The sequence below is a fragment of the Physeter macrocephalus genome, chromosome 6 (assembly GCF_002837175.3).
Source record: "Physeter macrocephalus isolate SW-GA chromosome 6, ASM283717v5, whole genome shotgun sequence".
NCBI classification, from domain to species: Eukaryota; Metazoa; Chordata; class Mammalia; order Artiodactyla; family Physeteridae; genus Physeter; species Physeter macrocephalus.
In genome coordinates, this window is record NC_041219.1 from 89,355,491 (window position 1) to 89,380,927 (window position 25,437).

At 42.4% G+C, this 25,437-nt stretch overlaps 1 protein-coding gene across 3 annotated transcripts in view; it reads right to left on the minus strand.

Annotated features, from left to right (window-relative positions):
* TMBIM6 (transmembrane BAX inhibitor motif containing 6) overlaps positions 1-5,293 on the minus strand; it is a 21,813-nt gene extending 16,520 nt beyond the window's left edge. Inside the window, exon 1 of one of the 3 annotated variants that reach the window (XM_007107482.4) lies at positions 5,198-5,293. The gene's annotated coding sequence lies outside the window, so the exon portion shown is untranslated. The remainder of the gene's footprint in view (positions 1-5,197) is intronic. The other 2 variants (XM_055085639.1, XM_024122846.3) reach the window with 2 other exon arrangements.
* Between the last annotated feature and the right edge of the window lie 20,144 nt (positions 5,294-25,437).

Genomic DNA, 25,437 nt, shown 5'->3' on the forward strand with positions numbered 1-25,437 from the left:
TATACAAGCAGCTCATGCAGCTCAATATCAAAGAAACAAACAACCCAATCCAAAAATGGGCAAAGACCTAAATAGACATTTCTCCAAAGAAATATACAGATTGCCAACAAACACATGAAACGATGCTCAACATCACTAATCATGAGAGAAATGCAAATCAAAACTACAATGAGGTATCCCCTCACACTGGTCCAAATGGCCATCATCAAAAAATCTACAAACAATAAATGCTGGAGAGGGTGTGGAGAAAAGGGAACCTTCTTGCACTGTTGGTGGAAATGTAAACTGATACAGCCACTATGGAAAATACTATGGAGGTTCCTTAAATAACTAAAAATAGAACTACCATACGACCCAGCAACCCCACTACTGGGCATATACCCTGAGAAAACCATAATTCAAAAAGAGTCATGTACCACAATGTTCACTGCAGCTCTATTTACAATAGCCAGGACATGGAAGCAACCTAAGTGTCCATCGACAGAAAAAAAAATTGGTTCTGAAGAACCTAGGGGCAGGACAGGAATAAAGACGCAGACGTAGAAAAGGGACTTGAAGACACAGGGAAGGGGAAGGGTAAGCTGGGACGAAGTGAGAGATTGGCATGGACATATATACACTACCAAATGTAAAATAGATAGCTAGTGGGAAGCAGCCACATAGCAGAGGGAGATCAGCTCAGTGCTTTGTGACCACCTAGAGGGGTGGTAGGGTGGGTGGGAGGGAGATGCAAAAGGGAGGAGATAATGGGATATATGTGTATGTATAGCTGATTCACTTTGTTATAAAACAGAAACTAACACACCATTGTAAAACAATTATACTCCAATAAAGATGTTAAATATATATATATATAAAATTGAATCACTAACTCACAGCTAGCTACATCCTGAAGGCATAATATTTACCCAAATGAGAGAGTAAAATTAAATGGGGGGGAGGGGGAGTCTAAGAAAATTATAAACTGGAATTTGAAGGAACTTGGTAAATCTTACTACTGATTAAAATGACATTTGTTTAAATGGCATGCCTCTCCCCTGGCACATTTACACTGTACCTCCTGTCCCCCAGGACCACAAAGGTGTTTTGAGACAGCCTAATGACCACTAAGTGATAATCTGATGTGATAGAGAATTTGATGAAGTAAATGTTTATTAGCTTGATGCTTTCCTTGCCACCCCTAGGAGGTAGGTCAGTTTGATTTCAGGAAATCCAAGAAATTCTGTCTTGACTAGGGCTGGGCTTTGATTGTCCTAGATTTGGACTCTAGATGTCCCAGCCCATCCCTTAACTTGAAGCAAAATCCCTGGATTAGGTAACCCTGAATCTCTAGGAGGCTGCCTCAGAACCAAACCAGTAACTGGAGATGGAATGCCTACTTCCTTCAATAAATTATTATTATTTTTTGCATCAAATTGACACTGCTGAATCTCCCTCTCTATAAGCACAACTGTTTGACAGACACATAAAGATGTTAAATATATATATATATATAAAATTGAATCACTAACTCACAGCTAGCTACATCCTGAAGGCATAATATTTACCCAAATGAGAGAGTAAAATTAAATGGGGGGGAGGGGGAGTCTAAGAAAATTATAAACTGGAATTTGAAGGAACTTGGTAAATCTTACTACTGATTAAAATGACATTTGTTTAAATGGCATGCCTCTCCCCTGGCACATTTACACTGTACCTCCTGTCCCCCAGGACCACAAAGGTGTTTTGAGACAGCCTAATGACCACTAAGTGATAATCTGATGTGATAGAGAATTTGATGAAGTAAATGTTTATTAGCTTGATGCTTTCCTTGCCACCCCTAGGAGGTAGGTCAGTTTGATTTCAGGAAATCCAAGAAATTCTGTCTTGACTAGGGCTGGGCTTTGATTGTCCTAGATTTGGACTCTAGATGTCCCAGCCCATCCCTTAACTTGAAGCAAAATCCCTGGATTAGGTAACCCTGAATCTCTAGGAGGCTGCCTCAGAACCAAACCAGTAACTGGAGATGGAATGCCTACTTCCTTCAATAAATTATTATTATTTTTTGCATCAAATTGACACTGCTGAATCTCCCTCTCTATAAGCACAACTGTTTGACAGACACTGAATCGCAGAACAATCCCAATGTCCTAAATACATAATCATCCTCCAGTATAAACCAGCAATCCCTGCCCAATAAAACCATATTTAGCCCAAATGAGAGCAGACACAGATTAGGACAAACAGCACACCCACTCAGCCCTCATCCTTGAAGCTCTTTTTTCCCCCAAGTGTTTTGGATTCCAGTTAATTGTTCAGGAACTCTTCTCACACTTTTCACTGTAAGCACCCCCCACACTTAAGTCTCTAGAGTAAATCTAGACCCCCATCATTTAATCAAGTGTTGCAACCACAAATCAACATTCCCCAGCTGGCTCAGAGAGGAGCCTACCTTAATAGAGGGTCACTGAAGCGGCCCTAAAAGCCAGTCTCTACAGTTTTTCTCTCCTTGGTTTGAATACTGTTTTTGAAAACAAAAACGAGTATATATAATATAAAAGCTACTTCATGAAATTTGGTTAGAAACTCTAGAGGAAAGCAAGGTGGAGTAAAAGACACTTCTAGCAGATTCTACAGCCAAGTCAAAGTAGCAAAGGAAAATTTAGCAGGATAGTGCATCAAGAGAATATTCAGTGTTTTCCCAGAGGAGACTAAAGCCTTGGGTAGTTTATGAAATAAAGTGAAACTCTTCAGGCTAGCAATAGTACCTTTTATAACAATACCGCTGACTGCATTTATATGAAATTAAACAAATCTCAAAGTGTTTTATTATAGACACTATTCCCTTTGATCATCACACACATGAAGAAAGGGCAAGAATGATTAGTCCCACTTTAAAGATTAAAAAGTAAGTTCAAAAAGGCAGCAGAATAGTTGCACGAGCACTCGACTTGGAGTCACAAGTCCTGCCATATTCTACCACATAACTTTGGGGAAATCATTTTACCTAAGGTCATCTAGGCTTCCTCATCCGGAAGGATGATTAGCTAACACCTGCTCTACTAACCTCATTGAATGCCAATAAGAAAATCTGTGTGAAATTATTGTAAAGTGCTAAACACTTTACAATGGACATTAAATGGACATTAGTACTGACCAACATCAGAAAGTTAAAATACATAGTAGAGCCACGGACTTCCCTGGTGGCGCAGTGGTTAGGAATCCGCCTGCCAATGCAGGGGACACGAATTCGAGCCCTGGTCCGGGAAGATCCAACATGCCGCGGAGCAACTACTGAAGCCCGCGCGCCCAGAGCCCGTGCTCCGCAACAAGAGAAGCCACCGCAAGGAGAAGCCCGCGCACCGCAACGAAGAATAGCCCCCGCTCGCCACGACTAGAGAAAGCCCGCGCGCAGCAACGAACACCCCTAATGCAGCCAAAAATAAATAAATAAATTATTTTTTAAAAAAAACAATAGTAGAGCCAGAATCAGGTTAGGGGTCTTCTGACCTCTCAAGCCTGGTGTTCTTTCTACTATTACACCCTACAGTAGAAAAGCAAGTTTTCCTTAAAGCAGTTTCAGCTATAGGTCAAGAGAAATTGTAAAACAACAACAACAAACATATGTTGATTCCTATTATACTTTTCTGTATTTTTCAGCATTTCTACAGTAAGTACGAACCGTATGCATAAATCAAGAAAAGATGTGGAAATGCTGACCAAATATCTGGATTAATTTTACCTTTCCTATTCTTTAGGAGAGTGAGACTTCACTGAATCAATAGTGGGGAAGGGAGAGAAGGGAAGAAAGAGGGTACTAAGCCAGGTTTCCACAACAAAATGAATAATGGAAGAAGGAAACTCTGAATCCCAATTACAGACTGCACTTCTCAAGGATTCAACCATTCTGACCCCACTGGAGCAAAATGGCAGAGAATCTAAATGTCAACATACTCTTGAAGCCAGGCCAAAAAAAATATCAGACAAGGAGGAATAATAAAAGACCAAAGGGAGTAAATCAAATAATTACAGAAATGTGTTTGCAGAAGCCGTAAGAAATGTAGTTATGAAACTTTTATCTTTCTTTAACTTAATTCTTAAACTACACATACAACCAAAAGATAAACTTGAAATAAATAACTAGAAAAGCCCATTCGCCATTAACCTTTAACCTTGAAATTTTTGTCTATGTTTCAGGCACAGTCAGCTCTTCTACGTGATTACACATTCACAAGTTAACTATTGCTGGAACACAGACTCAAGTTCAGAAAGGTTTTTGTTGTTGTTTGGTCAATGAAAGGCTCATGCGGCAGGCAATGCAACCTGGGCTGGCACCGGGCTGCAATTTCCTAACTTAATAAACACACAAAAATACCACAGCTCCAGCAAGAAAACAAGAAAAACAACCGCCCAACAACGCCTTTCCTGAGCGGACTTTGAGAAAGACGCCCACAAGGCCCAGAACCAAGCAAAGCCAAAGCCACCTCACCTGTCCAAAGGTAACCAATCAGACCAGAGCGGGGCTGCCCTGGGGGGCTGGAAAGCCAGGCCTCGCCCAGGTCTCTCCTCACCTCCCGCCTCTGCTGTTGGCTTCCAAGTAACTAAGGAGCCTCGCGGGTCACAGAGTGTGACATCACCCGCCCCGCCGTGACAGGGCAGCCTGCCGGACCAGGCCCTCCTGAGTCCCAGCGCCCGCCGCTCACCCAAATGGAGCCCGGCCAGAGGACGCCCAGCAGGACAGGGATCTGTCGGGTGAGGCGGCGATGACCACAAACCCGTAAGGTTTCGCTTTCATTCTCCTCGGAAGGAAGATGCGGGGGACGTGCCCTGAATTCAAGGGATCTAGGCTGAGCCTGGGCCGTCTACACCGGGCGGAGGAGGAGGAGGAGGGAAGCGCAATGGGGAGGAAAGAAGGCCAAGAAGGAGCCTTCGCTAGCGCCAGCGTGCAGAATCCGCGCCTCGACGCCCCCCAGAGACCCCTTGGACTCGTCCCCGCCCCTCCCCCGCTCCGGTAGGGTTGCGCATGCGCGGTAGTAGTTCTAGTTTTCCTCTCCTCCCCGCCTAGCTTTCCGGAGTCCAGTTGGCGACCAGGGCCCACTTTCCCCAGGATGCAGTCAGTACGAAAACGGAGACTACTCCCACTCTTGCTCAAGCAATAACTGCTAATCCTCTTTCCATTTCTCACTCCCGGCTTGCGCAGCCCCAGCTTCAGACGTACCTTCTGACCCTCCGCTCAGGAGCCCAGCCTGCTCTCCTACCACCGGATGTGCTTCTGACTCTCCCAGGGTCCGCTCCGGACTCTTTACCTCGCGTCCGCCCCTCGAGGGAAGCCCCGCCCCCTTCGTTCCGCTTAAGGCAAGTCCTCATTGGCCGTTGGTTGCACTTCTGCCTTGCCATTGGCTGTACGTGGATAAACAACGGCTGCTTACTTCAGAGCCATTTGCTTAACTCCCGTGTCGATCAAGACTCTAGCCGCCAACCAGCGTCGTAGCGAAAGATATCCGCCTTCTTCCCTCGTAGTTAGAAAGGGTCGCGCGGTCCAAAGCCGCCTCTAGTGGACAAAAAGAAGAGGGGCAGGCCCCACCCAAGACACAGGGCAAGTAATTCAGCCTCTAATACGCGCGGTGGGATAGCACCACAAAGTCCCGGGATTCTGGTTTTAGGCTGGTCATGGAATGTTAAAGGGGGAAAGAGATTCAGAGAACACATAGAAAAGCGCTCTCACAAGGGCCAATTTACCGTGAATCTAGTGAAGCTTAGAAGGCTCAGCGAATTCTCCAGGAACTTGAGGAGGAATTAGCAGCCCCAGTCCTGCATCGGACGCACGGACCCCACCCTGGAGATCACCCTCTAAGCCTAAGTGGTGGTCCTGGGGTCTTGGGCGGGGCCAGCGGGTTGCAAGGACCACCTCCCCATCCACCTTGCTTGGGGAGGTGGGTATTAGTGCAGTGGGTGGGAGGGGAACGAGTGTGGCTATCTTGCTGAGCAGCTCTGGCACCCCTGAAGAAACTAAGCCAAGGAAAATCAAAGGACTGGAGCTCCCCGAGGACAAGAAGCAATACTTGAGCAAGAACTTATAGTAAGGAGTTCTGAGACTGATTAAAAAAAAAAAGTTTCTGCACTATCAATTTTTTTAAAAAACTTTTTTTTGCTAATTTATCTTTCTAGTATCGCTTAATATCTTATAAAAATAATACAACATGGTCATACGAAGGGTCAAAGAGTATGCAGCCAAAAAAAGTAGAAAAAGATAAAAAAGCTTATAGTGGTTGACAGGCAAGTTAGTAATAATAATGTGGGTTTTTTGAATTGTGTTATGTTTGTGGTTTTGTCAGCATTTTAAAATCTGTAATGATTTCTTATTCTAAATAAATATTGACTTTATTACATAATTTTGTATTCTTTTTCTTAAATACAGCCTTATAATTGTAGATGTTTGGGGCTGCACAAAACACAGATCCACCCCTGCCCCTCATTTTACAAATAAGGAAACAGGCCCATGGACAGAAAATGTTCTGGCAAAATAAGAGAAGAAATTTAGATTAAGCATTTGATCAGTGAAGATCAAAGCAGAATGCAAGATTTAGGAAACTGCTTTCTAGAAGGATAGAATAGCTTTTTTTTTTTGGCGGCATCTCCCTGACCAGGGATGGAACCCGGAACCTGGGCCCTCAGCAGTGAAAGCGCACAGTCCTAACCACTGGACTGCCAGGGAATTCCCTAGAAGGCTAGAATAACTATCTTTTCAGTAAAGAATACAAATGGACAGGGTATGATTCTCAGTACACAAATGCAGATATGCAATAAACATTTTATTTTCTATAGTGCAACCTAATGTTTATTCTGAACCTTATTCCACTGGAGTGGGAGAAAATACGTTATCAGTCCTTGAGGTTTCTCTCCCTACCCCACCCTAATTTCTGCCACATTTCTAGGGCTAAAGTGCTTGGGAACAGGGCCTATCTGGTTCCTGGTCATCAATTCACACAGGTTGCTGCAGAAGTTTTTACCTTTGTACTGGTGTGGCCCTTTCAGGTACAGCAGTAGCTATTTCCTTGCCATACTTAAGCCACAAGAAATCTTTTGTCAAGCTAATATTGAATTCTCCACCTAGAACAAGAGGTTGCTAAGAGTTTGGCCTGTACAGTGTTGACTGACATAGTTTATTCATTCATTGATGACATAGATTATTCCCTCCATTTCTGACTCAGGGTCTCTCATGAGGTTGCAATCAGATGTCAGCCAAGGTTGCAGTTATCCAAAGGCTTGACTGGAGCTAGAGGAATTACTTCCAAGGTATGGCTGACAATTTGGTGCTGGCTATTGGTAGGAGGCCTTAGATCCTCTCCAAATGAGCTCCTCCATAGGGCTGTTTGAATGTCCTCACAGCATGAGGGCTGGCTTCTCCCAGAGTGAGCAATCCCCGTGACAGAACTAGGTGGAAGCTCTTTTTACAACTTATCTTCACAAGTTGCAGAGCAATCACTTATAATAATACCCTTATTCCCAGACCCCTGTCCTGGGTCTTGTGCCTCAGAGGGCCTCATGCTTTGGAAGGCCTTCCTGGAAATTTTCTAAGTCTCCCTCATGTGCCTGGGACCAACCTGGGCCAGTAGTGCCATCAAGGCTCAGCCTAGACCAGGTCCTGCTGAGCCCTTGTCCCAATTTCTCCCCTTCATGGGGTTCTCCAATTCCAGGATGCCCGAGGAACTCTGAGACTCATGCCTGTGGCATTATCCCAAGGCCCTGTGATCAGGTCTCAATTCCAAGAGGGCATCCTGGTGAGCTGATCACTTGTGCTAGCCAGCACAGTATTTCTTTTGTGGAATCGCATGAGATTGGGTCTCCAGGATCATGCTGACATGCCTACTTGGGGGTCAGACAGAAGATGAGCTCAGGCTTCTGGGCTACCAACAGTCTTCTACTAACCTTTGGGCTTGAGGTGTATGTATGGGTCCCTGTATTGATCCTCTCCTGTCAGTGTTCTGACTGTGGAACTGTGTGTGGTCCATAGCACCAGAGGACAACAGAATGACAGCGGGCATCTTTTATCCTGTACATCACTACACTCAAGCCACTCCCCCCCCACCCCCTGCCCACCCCACCACTGGCACCCAGGGTAGTCACTCCATCTCCTCCAAAGACTCTGGGACATATGTCAGGCAGTCCTCCGGGAGGAGCCCCCCCCTTCCTCCTCCAAGATCACTTCTGGGTGCTTTTGAGACTGTTGCTCCACAGTGCCAACAGGCCCTTCCCAACTAATGTCCTCTTTTGCTTCTGAATCCTGTGGTGATACAAAGTTCTCACCCATGTCAGTCTTAAGTCATGCCAAAGGAGACATGATCAAATGATATCATTCCTCTTGCTCTATCTATGATGTGTGGAAGGTAAAGATGTGGTTAACATTGAAAGAGATCACAGTCTGGGAATGCTGTGATTATGGTTTAAGGAGTATAAGAGAAGATATGGTTAGAAGAGGTATTGTTCTATGCTTATGGTATAAAATTCTGAATGGGGCTTCCGTGGTGGCGCAGTGGTTGAGAGTCCGCCTGCTGATGCAGGGGACACGGGTTCGTGCCCCGGTCCGGGAAGATCCCACATGCCGCGGAGCGGCTGGGCCCGTGAGCCATGGCCCACAACAGTGAGAGGCCCGCGTGCCGCAAAAAAAAAAAAAAAAAAAAAAAAAAAAATTCTGAATGAAAATTTAACATGACCATAAAAAAAATTATTGTTCAAATTTTCTCGCATATTCTGGGTAAGACTTGCATTTGTGGTCACCATAAACAAAGCACAGTAATAATTTTTGAGAGAGTCATGGGTGACATGTGGATAACGTGGTGTCATGGGTAATGATATAACCTGGAGAAAACAAATAGTATAAGGGGACTACAGGAACAAGAATATCTATATTGTTTCACTATAAACAGAGTACAAAGACCCTTGGCATTGTATTAACAGTGTTACTAAACAACCCAATCAAAAAATGGGCAGAAGATCTAAATAGACATTTCTCCAAAGACATACAGATAGCCAAAAAGCACATGAAAAGATGCTCAACATTGTTAATTATTAGAGAAATGCAAATCAAGACTATGATGAGGTATCACCTCACGCTGGTCAAAATGGCCATCATCAAAAAGTCTACAAACAGGGCTTCCTTGGTGATGCAGTGGTTAAGAATCTGCCTGCCAATGCAGAGGATACGGGTTCGATCACTGGTCCAGGAAGATTCCACAGGCCGTGGAGCAACTCAGCCTGTGCTCCACAACAAGAGAAGCCACCGTAATGAGAAGCCAGCACACTGCAACGAAGAGTAGCCCCTGCTCACCGCAACTAGAGAAAGCCCACGCACAGCAACGAAGACCCAATGCAGCCAAAAATTAAAAAATAAAAAAAAATCAGGTTTTAAAAAAAATGTCTACAAACAATACATGCTGGAGAGGATGTGGAGAAAAGGCAACTAGAGAAAGCCCATGTGCAGCAGCAAAGACCCAATGCAGCCAAAAATTAAAAAATAAAAAAAAATCAGGTTTTAAAAAAAAATGTCTACAAACAATACATGCTGGAGAGGATGTGGAGAAAAGGGAACCCTCCTTTACTGTTGGTGGGAATTTAAATTGGTACAGCCACTATGAACAGTATGGAGGTTCCTTAAAAAACTAAAAATAGAATTACCATATGACCCAGCAATCCCACTACTGAGCATATACCCAGAGAAAACCATAATTCAAAAAGACACATGCACCCCAATGTTCATTGCAGCACTATTTACAATAGCCAGGTCATGGAAGCAACCTAAATGTCCATCGACAGTGGAATGGATAAAGAAGATGTGGTACATATATACAATGGAATATTACTCAGCCATAAAAAAGAATTAAATAATGCCATTTGTAGCAACATGGTTGGACCTAGAGATTATCATACCAAGTGAAGTAAGTCAGATAAAGACAAATATCATATGATATCACTTATATATGTAGAATCTAAAAAATGATACCAATGAACTTATTTACAAAACAGAAACAGACTCACAGACTTAGAAAACAAACTATGGTTACCAAAGGGGAAAGGGGGGGGTGGATAAATTAGGAGTATGGGATCAACACACTACTATATATAAAATAGATAAGCAATAAGGATTTACTGTATAACACAGGGAACTATATTTAATATCTTGTAATAAACTATAATGTAAAATAATCTGAAAATATATATATATAATTGAATCACTTTGCTGTACACATGAAACTAACACAATATTATAAATCAACTATACTTCAATTTTTAGAAAAGTGATACTATTACTTTTCTCCTTGTAGGAGACATGAAATTAGCCAGCAATGACACATTTGACAGTAAAGAACATGAAGAACATGATTTCTGAACCTGAACAAGAAGAGATGATACCTGGACACTGAAAAATCATCACATCCTCTGATGTGTATAATAAACTGATTGCTATCCATTAGTCTAAATCTTCATCAATAAGTCATTATACCTCGTATAGGCTCATAAATTTGGTAATCCATTTTAAAAATGAGATATAATTCACATACTATAAAATTCCTCCTTTTGGAGCTTGTACAATTCAGTATTTTTTTTTTAGTATATTAACAAGGTTGCACAACCATCACCACTACCTAATTCTAAAACATTTTTGTTACCCCCAAAAGAAACCCTGTACCCGTGAGCAGTCCTCCCCATTCCCCTTTCTCCACAGTGTTGGCAACCATTAACTTCCTTTCTCTATGAATTTGCCTATTCTGGACATTTCATATATTAGAATCATACAATATGTGGCCTTTTGTGTCTAACTTCTTTAACTTAGCATAATATATTCAAGGTTCATTCAAGTTGTAGCATGTATCAGTAATTCATTCCTTTTCATGGCTGAATTACATTTCATTGTATGGCAATACCACATTTTGTTTGTCCATTCATCCATTGACATTTGGGTTGTTTCCACTTTTTGGCTATTATGAATAATGCAGCTGTGAACATTCATGTACAAGCTTTTGTGTGAACATGTTTTAATTTCTCTTCAGTCTATTCCTAGGCGTGGAATTGCTGGATCTGGAGCCATAATTGGGGTGGTTTTTCTAAAATGGCCTTGAATGCTTGACACTTATCAAGAGATTAAGTCTATTTCCTCTCCCTTGGATCTGGACAAGCTTATGACTGCTTCCCATAATAGACTACAGAAGAAGTAGTGCTGTATAACGGCCAGGACTAGCTCATAAATGCTGTGCAGCTTCTGCCTGTTTCTCTTGGAGCACTTCTACTTGGAATACTCTCTGGAGACTCTCTTAGAACCCAGCTGCTAGCTTGTGAGTCTAAGCTATTTGAAGAGGCCATGTAAAGGTTCTCCCACCAACAGTTGCAACTGAATCCAACGTCTGAGTCATCCTAGCCCAGATGTTACACATGTGAGCAATGGAGTCTTCAGATGATTCCAGCCTCCAGATGATTCTAGCAATTCAAGTCTTCCCAGCTGATACCCTGCTGTGCCCTATCCAAATTCCTATCTCATAGACTCCACAGGCCTAATCAAATGATTGTTGGTTTATGCCAAGTTTGGGGTGGCGTGGATAAATGTGGTCTTTCTACAAATCAGTAAGAAAAAGACCAAACCAACAGAAAAATGGGCAAAGGGTATAAACAGGAGGTTCACCCAAGAGAAAACCCAAATGGCCAATAAACACTGAAAGTATATGTTCATTCTCACTAGTAACTAGAAAAATGCAAATTGAAACAATGGTATACCATTTTACACAAGATTGACAAAATCAAAAAGTCTGACAACCCCAGTATTGGTGAAGAAGTGGAAAAACAGGAAATCATACGCTATTGGTGTAATGAAAAACTAGCATAAACATTTTGGAGAACAATTTGACAAGATACAGCAAAGCTGAAATGAACATACCTCATAACTTCTAGGTATATATTTTAAGGCATATGTATAAAGATACAAAACTAAGGCTATTTATTGCAACATTTCTTGAAAGAAAAAAATTAGAAACATGGTATATTTATACCATGCATTCTCAACTGGGGCAATATCACCCTGAAAGGGGTGAAAATTGATTCTTAGGGAATGCCAAAAATTAGATGTGGTTTGTGGTAGTGACCCTCCAAAGTTCAATCCTATCCAACAAAAATCTTATTCCTTAGTATTTAATTTCTGTTGTTGAGAGAAATTAAAATTAAATGTTATTCATTTAATAACTCATAATTAATGAAATTTTCCCTTTGGGGGAAATTACAAAAGAAAGGTTGAAAAACAGATTAATACAGTGAAAAACCGTGCTGCTGCTACAACAAATGTAGTACGTTTATATGTATCAACATGGACTCCTCCTGAACACAATGTGAATGAAAACAAATTACATAATGTTACACGCAAAATGGTGCAATTGACTTAAATGTAAAATAACACCCAGAACAATAATATATATTGCTTAAATATATACATAGCAAAGGTTTAAAAAAAAAACAGACTGTATAAACATTAGATTCGTGACAATAGGAGTCTCAGAGGAGAATGCTTGGTGAATGAGATTAGGGAAAGGAAGTTTCAACATATTTATAATATCCTTTTTTTAAAATAAATTTATTTTATTTATTTATTTTTGGCTGCGTTGGGTCTTCATTGCTGCACACGGGCTTTCTCTAGTTGCAGCGATTGGGGGCTCCTGTTCGTTGCGGTGCGTGGGCTTCTCATTGCCGTGGCTTCTCTTGTTGCAGAGCACCGGCTCTAGGCATACGGGCTCAGTAGTTGTGGCACGCGGGCTCAGTAGTTGTGGCTCACGGGCTCTAGAGCGCAGGCTCAGTAGTTGTGGCACACAGGCTTAGTTGCTCTGTGGCATGTGCGATCTTCCCACGCCAGGGCTTGAACCCATGTCCCCTGCATTGGCAGGCGGATTCTTAACCACTGCGCAACCAGGGAAGCCCTATAATATCCTATCTTTATGAGAAATTATCTGAAGAAAAAGTTATGAAATCTTAACATTCATTAATTCTAACCAATGGGAATGTGGGCATTTATTTTTATTCTCTGCGTTTTTCTGGGTTTCTTTTTCTCCCAAACTCTTCAAATTGAAAGAAAATGAAAATTTAAATATTAAAAAATCCTTTTTGTTTTAGGTGTATGTGCGGTGCATCTGTTTCGAGTGGGTCTGTGTCAATGAAATCCAATTTAGCAAGAGAGAATATGAGTGGATGAAGCAGACAAGGTTTGCATATAAAACAAATAGTTTTTAAAAACCCTGCCTGCTTCACCCTCTGCTCTCAGGCCCCTACAGACCTCCCCTCCATCCTGTCTCTAATCCAGGGGAGGGAAATTCTTCTTGGTTTGGTGAAATGAAGATCCTTCTCCTTTCTTATCTGGCCAAGACACTATGCCCACACCCTTGAGTATTTTGCCAATGAGCGAAACGCTTGGCAGGCATTATTTGTACACTGACCTTGTCCTACTTGCCATATTTTCCCGCAAGGCAATAAGCATAAAGCAAACTAACTGCTTGATAGGGGAAAATAGGGGAAAAATAAAGGGGAACATCTTAAAATGTGATTTAAGGCACTCAGCCATAGCTGCCATGTTTGGAGTACTTACTATCTGATAGGCACTGTACTCTAGATCCTTTTACAACATTGTGAAAAAATTTTTAAATATTTATTTGGTTGCACCGGGTCTTAGGTGCGGCAGTTGGGCTCCTTAGTTGTGGCATGCGAACTCTTAGTTGTGGCATGCATGTGGAATCTAGTTCCCTTATCATGGATCGAACCTGGGCTCCCAGCACTGGGAGCACGGAGACTTAACCACTGTGCCACCAGGGAAGTCCCACAACATTGTGAAATTTAAACTGACAAGATTCCTAAATTAGACTTTATTTTTCTCCCCCTTGCTTCTTTATTTGTCCACATCACTGTCTACCCTTTGGTTCCCATTCTACCCACCAATGCCAAGCTCAGTTACATAAAAGGCACCTCCCAGGAGAGCTTGGAACTTGGCTTTTAGAAAGCATAGAAATATTCTTAGGAAATGGCTCAAGGAGACTGTTTCTATATAGGACAGAGGCCCAGGGAAATGGCCATCACCCAGTTCACCTGAAGATCCTCAGTGTGTATATGTCCAACCTAAAGTTAAGGGAGAATTTACCTGGGTCTGAGAGGTTTCACAGGATGCAGGACTTTCAGTGCTAAAAGTAGGACAGGCAAATTGTGATGATTGCCAGCCCTAAACCTGGGACAGAATTGGGGTGTAGGATGGAGGGCTAGGCAGGGAACATGGCAGGAGAAGAGAAAGCTAAGTGACCACCTCCCACAGAAATAAATTTGAAGGAAAATTCTGTTAGGTTTCCAATTATTTCAAAGAGCATATATGCAAATAATAACCAAGAAGCAAAAGACCTCAGGAAGATCTCTTAAACCCTGTAACTTCCTCATATTTGTAATGTTATTGTTTGTCTGTTTTTATTAGTGAGCAGAAGCAAAACGTGTAATTATAGGTTAATTGTTTTCTTCTTACTTTGCTTTCTGTAACAATACTAGTTAATATGTATTGTGTGCTGCTTTTTGTATGCTAGACAGTGTTTAAGATGCTTTATATTATAAACTAATTTAATCCTTGCAATCACCCTGCAAGGCAGGAGCAAGTATTACATTTAAGATGAGGAAACTAAGACTCAGTTCACCCAAGGTCACAGAGCTCAAATTTGAGCTCTGGGTACCTCATTCTGAAGCTCATACTTTTTTTTTTTTTGGCTGTGCTGGGTCTTAGTTGTGGCACTCGGGATATTTAGTTGCGGCATGCAGGCTCTTAGTCACGTCATACGGGATGTAGTTCCCTGACCAGGGATTGAACTTGGGTCCCCTTCATTGGGAGCACGGAATCTTAACCACTGGACCACCAGGGAAGTCCCTCAATCATTTTTTTTTCCCATGTGTTTATTTATTTATTTATTTATTATACAGCAGGTTCTTATTAGTTATCTGTTTTATACATATTAGTGTATACATGTCAATCTCAATCTCCCAATTCATCCCACCACCACCACTCCCCCACCCCCCACCCCCCTCTTTTCCCCCTTGGTGTCCATACATTTGTTCTCTACATCTGTGTCTCTATTTCTGCCTTGCTAACGGGTTCATCTGTACCATTTTTCTGGATTCCACATATATGTGTTAATATATGATATTTGTTTTTCTCTTTCTGACTTACTTCACTCTATATGACAGTCTCTAGATCCATCCACGTCTCTATCTCTAGATCCATCCACATCTCTACAAATGACCCAATTTCATTCCTTTTTATGGCTGAGTAATGTTCCACTGTATATATGTACCACATTGAAGCCCGTACTTTTGATCGTTAAGCTATACTGCCTCTCACTGTAAAATTGGCATGTATTTGCATGTTAATGCAATTTTGTAAAGTTTTGTCTTTTTAAAAAAAATAAAATCTTTGAAAGAAAATAGCAGTTGTACTTGACTTTAAGGGCTAAGGGAGATTAAGAAAGGGTGGGGAGGAGGTGGGAAGACAGCAACAGATTCTTCATCCCAGAAGTTAGGGAGGAGGTGAAAAGCAGGCTGAACTCCTCAGCCTAGGGCAAGGATGGAGAGGAGCAGAGGCAGGACAACTTGGAATGACTGGGGGCCCTACTCTCAGCTTCACCGTAGGGGGGCTGAGTGGTTCCCCAACAAATGGTGATAAACATGGCTTCCCTGAGGTCACGTCTTCTGAATCTCACACCTTTCCTTGTCTACTTTTATAACTCCACTCCCTCCTTCAAACTCACTGACCTTGTTCTGCTCTATGGTTATGAGAACAAGCAGCTAACAGGAAAAAAACACATTAAAATCCACATCATCACCTATAAATGTGTGAGTATTTAACATTCTGTTTAAGATTCAGGAGGAGTGGGGCTTCCCAGGTGGCGCAGTGGTTGAGAGTCCGCCTGCTAATGCAGGGGACAGGGGTTCGAGCCCTGGTCTGGGAGGATCCCACATGCCGCGGAGCAACTAGGCCCGTGAGCCACAACTACTGAGCCTGCGCGTCTGGAGCCTGTGCTCCGCAACAAGAGAGGCCCGCGCACCGCGATGAAGAGTGGCCCCCGCTTGCCACAACTAGAGAAAGCCCTCGCACAGAAACGAAGACCCAACACAGCCAAAATAAATAAATTAATTAATAAACTCCTACCCCCAACATCTTCTTTACCAAAAAAAAAAGATTCAGGAGGAGCCTTTTCACTTCCCAGATCTCATTTGCATTTCCACTGACATCTGAAGGACAGGAGTGAAGAAAATTGAGCTTTCTTTTTCCAATTACAGTATTATGGGCTATTACTACTGAAGACTGGCAGGAGAAAAAAACTAAAAAATATAGTTTGCAAGATTTTTTACTATCAACTCAGTCCCTTTTAACTTTTCAGAGTGCAGTGATTAACAGTAACAAGAGTATTAGAGGAATGCTTTACTCTTTTCAGAGTAATTTTCCACCTGTCATTTCACTTTATCTGTATAACAACTCAGTGGAGAAGGTAATGCAGATATTATTAGTTCCATTTTACAGATGAGGAATCTGAAACTCAAATAGATTAAGTTAGTTTCTGTAAAGAGCTATGAGAGATGCTTCATTCTTAAAAGTAATTAGCTCTCTCCATGTTACTGTGGAGCTTCAGTCTGGGTTCCAGATCAATTACTTTAGTATCTCCCAGCACTCTAAAGTCTACACTCTTCTATCCCATCACCACTTCCAAGCCCCGAACACATGGCCAACCTCTTCATCTGCTTTCCCTGGTCCTGCCTCTATCATGTAGTGCAGGTAGTGAAACAGAGCAAAGGGCTCGTGTGCCCAAGGCACAGAAAGCCAACCTCTGACAGCGGGAGTTTGCAGCAAAGTAAGGATTTATTGCAGGGTGCCAAGTAAGGGAGTGGGAGACAAGCCTCAGATCCTTTCCCACTCGGTCTCTGAGTTAGGGGCTTTTTAAAGGGGAAGAGCAAAGAGGCTGGGATTAATCATTATCTTGTGACAGTTCTGTGACACTTCTTTATCATAGTTTTGGAAGACAGGGTATCTCTCTCTGGTTTATGAGTCTCTGGCCAGGTGGTCCATGGCTTGGGGGTCTGTTAGCTCATCTTGCCCTGGAGAAACAATCTGAGTTTGTACGGTAGCGATATTATCTACAACAGCAATTTTAGTCATTAACGCTGTTATTGACAACAGCAATTTTAGCCATCTGACTCTGACTGATTAGCACTCAGTTAGTACAGGATTGAGGTCAGAGGGGACCGGAAAGGGAATAAAGTTTTGGATAGAGAGGTTAATCATAAACTCCACAGCGAAACTCGGTTTTAGGGGGACTCGGTTTCAGTAGAAAGGCACTACATTTGTATAACTGTTGCTTACTGCAGTGACTTCTTGAATCACTATTCACAACTAATGACACAAATCTTTTCTTCCTTAAGGCTTCAACATATCTTTTTTTCTTTGCCTTACTGTGATGGTTTTAAAATAGGTCCACAAGTTCCTTGACACTTCTCCCTTCAAGAGGTGGAGCTTAATTCTCCTCCCTTCAAGCACAAGCTGGACTTAATGAGTTACTTCTAATAAATAAAATATAGATCTTCCTCAACTGACAATGGGGCTATATCCCAATAAACTCATCAAAAATTGAAAACATTTTAAGTAGAAAATGCACTTAATATATCTAACCTACCCAGCATCATAGCCTGGCTTACCTTAAATGTGCTCAGAACACTTATATTATTAGCCTACAGTTGGGTAAAATCATCTAACACAAGGTCTATTTTATAATAAAATGTTGAATATCTCATGTAATTGATTGAATGCCATACTGAAAGTGAAAAATATAACAGTTGTATGGGTATAGAATGGTTGTAAGTTTATCAGTTTTTTATCCTCATGATCACATGGCTGACAGGGAGCTGCAGCTCCCTGCTTCTGCCCAGCATCAGGAAAGAGTGTGGTACTGCATAGGTACATCAATAGCCTAGGAAAAGATTAAAATTCAAAATTCTAACTACAGTTTCTAATGAATATGTATCACTTTCACACCATCATAAAGTTGAAAAATTGTAAGTTTAACAATGGTAAGTTGGGGACTACCTATAAAGTGGAAGTGATGAAGATTAGGAAGACTAAGTCAGATAAAGCACTGCAGCTTCCTCTCTGCTCTCTCTCTGATCACTCATGACCAGCTGCCATGTCAGGAGGACACTCAAGCAGCCCTGTGGAAAGGCCCAGGTGGTCAGGAACTGAGGTCTTTTGCCAACAACTAGCAAGGAACTGAGGCATCCTGCCAACAGCCATGTGAGTGAGGCATCTTAAAAGGAGTCAAGGGAATTCCCTGGCAGTCCAGTGGCTAAGAATTGTGCTTTCACTGCTGAGGGTGAGGGTCGGGGAACTAAGATCCTACAAGCCATGCGGCGCAGCCAAAAAAGAAAAAAATAAAATACACCACTTCCCTGGTGGTGCAGTGGTTAAGAATATGCCTGCCAATGCAGGGAACACGGGTTCAAGCCCTGGTCCGGGAAGATCCCACATGCTGCGGAGCAACTAAGCCCGTGCACCACAACTACTGAGCCTGCGCTCTAGAGCCCACGGGCCACAACTACTGGGCCCGTGCACCTAGAGCCCATGCTCCGCAACAAGAGAAGCCACTGCAATGAGAAGCCTGTGCACCACAACCAAGAGCTGCCCCCGCTCACTGCAACTACAGAAAGCCCGAGCGCAGCAACGAAGACCCAATGCAGCCAAAAAAAAAGGTAGTCAAGCCTTCAGATGACTGGAGCGCCAGTCGATAGCTTTATTGCAACCTCATGAGAGACCCTGAGTCAGAAGCACCCAGCAAAGTCTCTCCCAGATTCCTGACTCTCAGAAACTGTAGGATAATAAACGTTGCTTTGGTTGTTTTTGTTTCAAGCCTCAAAGTTTTGGGGTTATTTGTTAGGCAGAAATATATAACCAATACCCTTACTTAGTTTCCATTCTTGATTCCAGCTGATGGTGTGACATAGCTTGAGAGTTTCACAGCTTGAACACATTTGGGTGCCAATCCTTGGGGTAAAAAGGGGAACTAAATGACAAGGAGATTCTGTGGAAGAACGAGGCACATGACCTGATTAGGGTTTTAAAACCAACATTCTAACAAAAGAGAACAAGAGCGGCATCCGAGAAAGGAGTTAAGCTATTGGAACAGAAAAAGTGAGAGAGAATGAGGGCTTGGACTAAAATGGCAACTTGTGAAGATGGAGGGAACCAAATGGTTATTTTACTGTATAGGGAAGTTTTGTGTTTTGTGTTTGGGGAAGACTGGGGGAAGGAAAAACAACCTGGCTTCAGTCTGGAATCACTTTCTTCGGGGAAGCCAATGCCTTCTAACTGCTGAATCCAAAAATCCAAAGGCCTTTTCCTAATTCTTCTCCTCCCTGAAACTCCATGTTCCTTTGGCTTTGCTGGCACAGCGTTACCTGGCTCCCCTTCACCCTCTCAGACTGTACCATCTCTGCCTTTCCTCCTCATTCCTCCACATCTATCAACAACAACGCATTCTCTCTTTCACTCAGGGTTAAAACTTGGAGCTATTCTCAACTGTTCTCTCTCTTTTCTTTCTTCAACAAATATCTGTCAAATCCCTAACATGCACCAGATTCTATGTTAAACATTAGAGATGTAAATAGGCACGGCCCCAGCCGTTATGGAGTTTTCACTCTACTGGGGAAGACAGACATCAAACAATCACATAAGTGAGGGAAGTGAGGGAATTCCCTGGCGGTCCAGTGGCTAGGACTCCTCTCTTTCACTGCTGGGGCCGGAGGGAAGGGGGTGGGGGGCGGGAGGGGGGATGGACTGGGCAGGTGGGTTTGATCCGGGGTCGGGGAACTAAGATCCCGCAAGCCACGTGGTGTGGCAAAAACAACAACAAATCACGTTAAGTGAATATACACAAGGAGTATAGGGGTTTTTTTCCCTAGTCCAAATGTCTCTGTTTTAATACTTAAATAACTTTATTTAGGTATAATTGGTATATAATAAACTGCACACATTTAAAGTGTATAATTTCGTGAGTTTTTGACGTTGAAACCATCATTATAATCAAGATAATGAACATATCCATTATCCCCCCAAACTTCCTCATGCCCCTTTGTAATCTCTCTTGCCTTCACCCTCCCCTATCCCCAGGCAACCACTGATCTACTTTCTATCACTATAGATTAGTTTGAATTTTATGTAAGTGGAATCATACAATATATACTTTTATTCTTTGGCCTCTTTTTTCTCAGCATAAATTCGAGATTCATTCATTGTGTGGTACCATAGTTCATTTCTTTTTATTCCTGAGAAGTATCCCATTGTATGGATTACCATAAATTGTTTATTCATTTACCTGGTGATGAATTCTGGGATTGTTTCCAGTTTTTTTGTGGGTTTTTTTTTCTGTCATTATAAATATGGTGCCAAGAATATTTGTGTACAAGTCTTTCTGTGCTCATCTGTTTCTTCTTCCCTGGGGTAAGTATCTAGTAGTAGAATGGTTGAATCATGTGGTAGATATATGTTTAACTTTTTTAAAAATTGCCAAATTGTTTCCAAAGTGGTTGTACCATTCATTTTACACTCCCACCAGCAGCGTGTGAGAAATCCAGTTTCTCCACATCCTCATCAACACTCAGATCAGACTTTTGAATTTTAGGTGTATGTATAGTGGTTTCTCACTGTGGTTTTATTTGCATTTCCCTAATGACTAATGATGTTGAATATCTTTTCATGTGTTTATTTGTCATCCATATACCTTCTTTGCTGAACAATCCTCTAAATCTTTTGCCCAATTTTTTTATTGGGCTGTTTGTTTTCTTATTATTGATTTTTTAAAAACATTTTTTGTTTTTATTAAATTAATTAATTTTATTTTGGCTGTGCTGGGTCTTCATTACAGCACACAGGCTCTCTAGCTGCGGCCCACGGGCTTCTCTAGATGCAGTATGTGGGATCCTAGTTCCCCGGCCAAGGATCAAACCCCGGCCCCCTGCATTGGGAGTGCAGAGTCTTAACCACTGGACCATCAGGGAAGTCCCATTCTTATTATTGATTTTTGAGAGCTATTTTTATGTTCTGGATACAAGTCCTTTGTCAGATATGTGATTTGCAATAGTTTCTCCTAGTTCGTGGCTTATTTTTAGTTCTCTTAAGAATGCCTTTCAAAGAGCATTAGTTTTTAATTTTGATGAAGTCCAGTATATCCATTTGTCTTTTTAAGGATTGTGCTAAGGATAACTAAGAAATTTTGCCTCACCCAGGTCACAGAAAAGGGCAAACTGTAGCCTGAAGGAGAAGACTGAAGAGACAGGGCCAGAGACAGTCACCAGGGGGGGCCCTGGGCAAGGGGGTGGGGGAGGAGGAAGAGACCCAGTTGCGGGTGATTAAGACATTGGGTGGATTTTCGCACAAGCAGAGTAGTGGATATGGTTTATTAGCATTCAGCATATATTCCCACATTCCCAGCATGTATTTTCCTTCTAGTGTGCTTTCCTATACTGCAGAGGCTGAAAAGATAAGGATTATATTTCTCAGAATACCCTGTAGCCAGTCAGATGTACACGGGTGGGATTTAGAAGGCAGAAGTGAGACAAAGGCCATCATGCTGCTGCTTGGGCTATTTCTCCAGGCAAGCAAGCCCATAGAGATGTGACCTATTTCTACTGCAGTAAACCAATGATGTCTCAAGCTTTGCAAATATTGAGAGGTGGCTGCATCAGAGTGTAGCAGCAGCAGTGTCCTGATCATAGATTCCAGATCCTTGGATCACAGTTGGCAACCGCTTGTTCTCAAGCCCCATCAACAGTGGAGACCTCTAGGTGCTCCACCCTCCCTGACTATGGCAGAGATAGCACCTTCCCTGGCAGAGCACTTTTATCATGTTCTGGAGCTCATTGCTAGAGTTTCAGCCCAGAGTGGGCCCCTCTAGACTTTCAAATTGATTTTGTAAGCACCTATGTCTTCATATCCTTGTACTACTTGGAGGGTTTTTTTGTTTCCTGCATTGAACCCTCAGTCATACAAGCAGTCAGACTGTATCTGAGAGGAATGATGAAGAGTAAAAGGGCTCAGTGGTGTGGGAAGAATGTCACAATGTATGAAATCATTCATTTGTTCAATGAGCATGTAACAGACACAAAGTGGGAGCTGTTGCTAGATACTAGGAATATCAGCCTGCCCTGAAGGAGCTTACACAATCTGATGATTCATGATCTGATGATAGAGATATATTAGGAAACTATGTGCTCACAGACATGTTCTCATCAAATCTGGAGAAGTCATGAAAGAGGTGACCTGTAAGCCTAGTTTTGATGGATGAATAGGAATTAGCCAGCCAAGAGGAAGGGGAAGATCCTTCTATCAATAACAGTTTAAGTTATTATGAAAAAGTTTTAAATTTCTGTATTCACATCCCCTCCACACACACACACACACATACCTCCCCAGGAGAGAGAAGGAGAGAGCAGATGTGTGTCTCTAAAGACCTTAGAGGAGGCGGCTGGGAATAATGTAGGCGCTTCCCAGATGGGGAGAGAGCAGGTGGAGGAAGGAGTTTGAAAGCGTTTTGAGTAAGGGGGTGGAAGCAGTTGACCTAAGAGAGATTCTGGGCTTCCCTAGAGACTAAGGGTAAGGCAACCTCAAGCTGGCCTCAACTTTTCAGTCCTCTTTACCCCCTCACTTCTCACAAGAGAATCAGAATGGCATGGGATTCCGAGTCCACAGCCAGGTTCAGTGCCCAGGGTCTCTGCTTACTAGCTATAAGGTCTTGGACATATTATTTAACTTCTTTTAGTCCGTTTACTCATCTATGCAATGAGGATAATGATAGTATCTCCCTCCCACAGTGTTGTGAAGGTCAAACCAGATAGTGGATGTGAAAAAAAAGTTGTAAATTATAAAGCACTATAAAAATATTAGTCACTATTATCAAATAGGTACCTAAGTCTTGTTGATTCTATGGCAGGTATATCTCTGTTAGAGACTGAATTGTGTCCTCCCCAAATTTGTAGTGGACAATATGACTGTATTTGGTGACAGGGCCTTTAAGGAGGCAATTAAGGTTAAAGGAGGTCATAAAGGTGGGGTGCTAATCCGACCGGACGGTGTCCTTATTAAGAAGAGGAAGAGACACTAGAGCCCTCTCTCCATATGAGTACGGAGGAAAGCCCAGGTGAGGGCACAGAGAGAAGGCAGACATCTACAAGCCAGGAAGAGAGGTCTCACCAGAAACCAACCCTGATGGCACCTTGATCTTGGATTTCTAGCCTCCAAGACTGTGAGAAAATAAATCTCTGTTGTTTAAGACACCCAGTCTCTGGTGTTTTACTACAGCAGCCTGAGCAGACTAATGTAATCTCCGCCTCGCCCCTCCCCCCACCCAGCCTGTTGTACTTCTCTTCATCCCCCGTCCTGATTCTGCTCAGGCCCTTGTCTTCTCCGTATCATCTCTGCAGACCTCTCTGTATTCTCAAATGCTGCTAAAGGAATCCTTCCAAAGAGTATACTTAAAAACAGACTAGGACACAGGACTATCTACAGCATAAAAGACTCAGCTGAGCATGAGACTCCTCTAAACTTGATTCCCATGCCTTTCTAGCTTTGTCTCCTGTCCTCCCACTGCATACCCTATGCCCCAGCCTCACTGAAATTCTTACCATTGCTCAGACATTCTGTGCTCTTTTCACAGTTCTCCATTTTCACCTGTATGGTTCCTCCTTCCTGAAATGCTTTTTCCCCTTCCTGATCACCTCTCCTTCCATCACCTTCTCATTCACACTGTCTCACTTTTTCCACTGGCACCTCTATTTATCTTTCAGCCCTGGATCAAATGTCATCTGCTCCCTGAAGCCTTAGGCAGCACTTTGCACAACCTTCTATTACAAAACTTATCACATTGTTTTGTAAACACTATTTTCAGAGTCTTTCCTACTAGATTCTGAGAACCTGAAAGAAAGACACTTATTCATCACTGAATTTTCTTTTGTACTTGAAACAAAGCAGGTACTGAAGACGCACGTCTTACATAAACAAACCAAAAAACCCCACAGCCCAGACAAGACATACACAAAAAAATTAAACAACAAAAGGCAGTAGAGGAACCACGAGTTACATATCAGGTATCCTCCATGGCACCTAGTCCAGTGTCTTGCATGTAGTAGGCTCTCAGTAATATCACTGAATTAAGTTCCAAAGGAAAAGTAGAGAAAATAAGAATTATGATCATTTAAATCTGGGAGAAATCCAGGATGGGATTTAAAAGCTGGTATCCACTAAAATAACACCAATTATCCTATCTGGTGCCTTCAAAGTTCGTCCATACTCCTCCTCCTCTCTACCTTACCTCCTCTGCTCCAGACTCTGAGCTCTTTTGAAGTGGGGAGCGGGGAGTCTCTCACTCATCTTTGCATCTTGCCTTCTTTATCTACTGGTATTTAGCCAGATGCTTTGCATGTGATAAGCATCCAATAGAGTTTGTTGCATTTTGTTAAATACCAAAGATTATGCTGAACCTGGGGTGGGGGTGGATTTGAATAGGCCGCACAGAAGAAAGCAGAAATCCAGATCAGGGACACAGCAGGAGTATACGTGTTTCCTATTGCTGTTCTAACAAATTACCACAAACTTAGTGGGTTAAAACAATACAGATTTATTATCTTACAGTTCTAGAGGTTAGAAGTCTGAAAACAGGTCCTACAGGGCTAAAATTAAAGTGTTAGGGCTGTGTTCCTTCTAAAAGCTCTAGGGGAGAATCTGCTTCCTTACCTTTTCCAGTTTCTAGAGGCTTCTACATTCTTTGGCTGGTGACCCTGCATCACTCTAACCTCTGCTTCTGTTGTCACATCTCCTTCTCTCATTCTGACCCTCCTGCCTCCCCCTTTAAGGACACTTGTGGCTACATTGAGCCCACCGAGATCATCCAGGATAATCTTCTCATCTCAAGATCCTTAACTTAATCTTATCTGCAAAGTCCCTTTTGCCACATAAAGTAACATATTCACAGGTTCTGGGGATTAGGATGTGGTACTTTGGGGAGTCATTATTCTGTCTAGAACAAAGGTGAAGACATAAGAATGCACAGCTATTGTTAGGAGATGGACCTTTCCAGCTGAAGCAAAGGGTTTCTGAATATTAGAGCCAGGTAAGATAGAAAAAGTAGATTGAAGAGGCATTGGGGTTTGGAGATGATACAGATCATTGAATACCAGATTAAGTTTTGGCTTCATCTGTATAAAGTAAGAAAGTTTTGAAGGTGGGTGAGCAGAGAGTTAACAATGAAAGAAGTAATCTAGGGCTTCCCTGGTGGCGCAGTGGTTGAGAATCCGCCTGCCGATGCAGGGGACACGGGTTCATGCCCCGGTCTGGGAAGATCCCACATGCCATGGAGCGGCTGGGCCCAT